This window comes from Eucalyptus grandis, chromosome 8 (assembly GCF_016545825.1).
Source record: "Eucalyptus grandis isolate ANBG69807.140 chromosome 8, ASM1654582v1, whole genome shotgun sequence".
Lineage (NCBI taxonomy): Eukaryota > Viridiplantae > Streptophyta > Magnoliopsida > Myrtales > Myrtaceae > Eucalyptus > Eucalyptus grandis.
This window is the reverse complement of record NC_052619.1, coordinates 16,503,769-16,506,110: the sequence shown is the minus strand read 5'-3', so window position 1 is coordinate 16,506,110 and position 2,342 is coordinate 16,503,769.

Below are 2,342 nucleotides of genomic sequence, written 5' to 3'. Positions count from 1 at the left end.
AATTTCGAGATGAGAGCCACAAAGACTAGATTCTTCATGCCTTTTTGATCTGGGTGCGGATTCCTTCATTAAGTTCGCCAATAATAAGATCTTTGGGATGACTGGATTTGTGTTTCCAAGTTACAAAGTTGATGATCTCTTTCTTTATTTGATTCTCCATGATCGTCTTGATGATGGACTTCGTAATCCGAGATGCTTCTTGAGATGTAGACATTTGAAGATCTAGAGCGGATTCGGTCTCATCGTACCGAGTCCTGGCGGATTCATCTTGCACCGAGTCTTGGAATTTGACATTCATTGATTCTTCCACAGATGGCTTTTTTTGTTGTAGACTCGTAGGCTTTGCTTGATGTAGAATATCCAAGGAAGATGCCTTCATCGATCTTTCTTCAAACTTACCAACTCGATCATTTGCATTTTTCAAAATAAAGCATTTGCAACCGAACACATGAAAGTATGAAACAATAGGCTTCTTACCTTTGAACAATTCATAGGGGTTTTATCAAGAATAGGTCTTAAAAAGACTCTATTTATAATATAGCAAGCAGTTGAAACGACTTCAGCCCAAAATCGTGAAGAAATTTTACTTTCAATTAAAAGTGTTCTAGCCATTTCTTGAAGAGATCTATTCTTTCTTTCCACAACTCCATTTTGCTGGAGTATACGGAGAGGAGAACATGTGATTAACACCAGATTTATCACGAATCTCGTAAAATCTTGATTTTCAAATTCACTTCCATGATCTGTTCTTATACTAGAAATAGCACATCCTTTTTCATTTTGAACCTTTTTAGCAAACTTTTCAAAGTACGAAAAGGTTTCGATTTGTTTGCTGGAAAATATACCTGTGTAAAACGAGAGTAATCATCTACAATTACTAGACAATATTTCTTACCTCCAATGCTCTGGGTTCTTGTTGGTCCGAAGAGATCCATATGAAGCAACTGTATTACATGATTAGTAGATACATGATTTATTTGTTTAAATGAATTTCTTACCTCGCTTTCCCGAGAATGCATGGAGTACATAAGTCGACTTTTGGTATGGCGTTTAGGTAGACCTCTAACAAGCTGCTTTGAAGAGATTTTGGCTAATTGCTTCTTGTTGATATGGCCAAGCTTTCTATGCCATAGAATTGCTTCATCTTGAATTGAAATTAAGCATTGTTCTTCATTTGGCTTTACATCAAGGAGGTAGATGTTTCCATGCCTTCGACCCATGAAAGGGCGAGTCGAATCTTTGCTAATTCGTAACAAATGCCTTCTTGAAAGAAGATCTTGTAACCAAAAGTATCACACAATTGGCTAATCTTTGAGTAGATTGTAGTTGAGTCCTTCCACTAGAGAGACATTGCTTATTGTGAGATTTCCAATTTTCGCAATTCGAATCCCACAATACTTCCTTTGCTATTTCCTCCGAATGAAACTTTTCCACCATTCACTTTAATAAGCTTTATGAAACACTCTGAGTCTCCTGTCATGTGTCTTGAACATCCGCTGTCAAGATACCACTTTACCTTCTTTTTGACAGAGACCTCAAATTCACTGTCTGAGTCTGATCCAGAGTCTGAGTCTGATTGCGCCATTAGACACAGGTTGGCATATTCCTCATCACTCTCTTCACACTCTGTATCGCTCCAGGTTTCGGCTTTAAGAGCTTTTCGAAATTTCTCAGCTTTTCCTCTTTTCTTTTTCGAAGAGGACAAGTTGGGTCTCGATGTGTCCCTTCTTTTTACATTCGAAGCAAACTACTTCTTTGTTTGGTTCCTCATCATCAAAGACTTGGTCCGCTGTCTCGAGAACTTTGTTTCTTTGGGATAAACCTTCGCCTTTTCTATTCAGTTTTCTGAATCTTCTTATCATGAGGGCGAGCTCCTCATCATTCATATCATCTTGAGAATCTGCATCATCGAATCATCATTTGATTTCGGTGCAATAGATTTCTTACCTCTTGGATCTTCGTCTTCATTAATTCGTTCCACTTCGTAAGACTCGAAGAGTTCCAATCGCCCGTCTACGAGATAATGGCATGATTCTTTGCGTCTCTCTTATTGAAGTCTTTATATGATTCCAATCCTTGGAGAGTCCACGTAGAAGCTTGTTCACCTTCATGGGATCAGAAATTTTTTGTCCTTGGTTCTCAAGACCATTGACAATATCTCAGAAACGACTAAACATGTCGGGTTATAGATTCTCCTGGTTTCATTTTGAAGGATTCATATTGACCAAGAAGAATGTTAATTCCGGTCTCCTTCACTGACCGTTCCTTCATAAGTGATATGTAACTGTCCCCAGACTTCTTTTCTTTGTGACACAAGAAGATATTCTGTTATATTCGAGTTG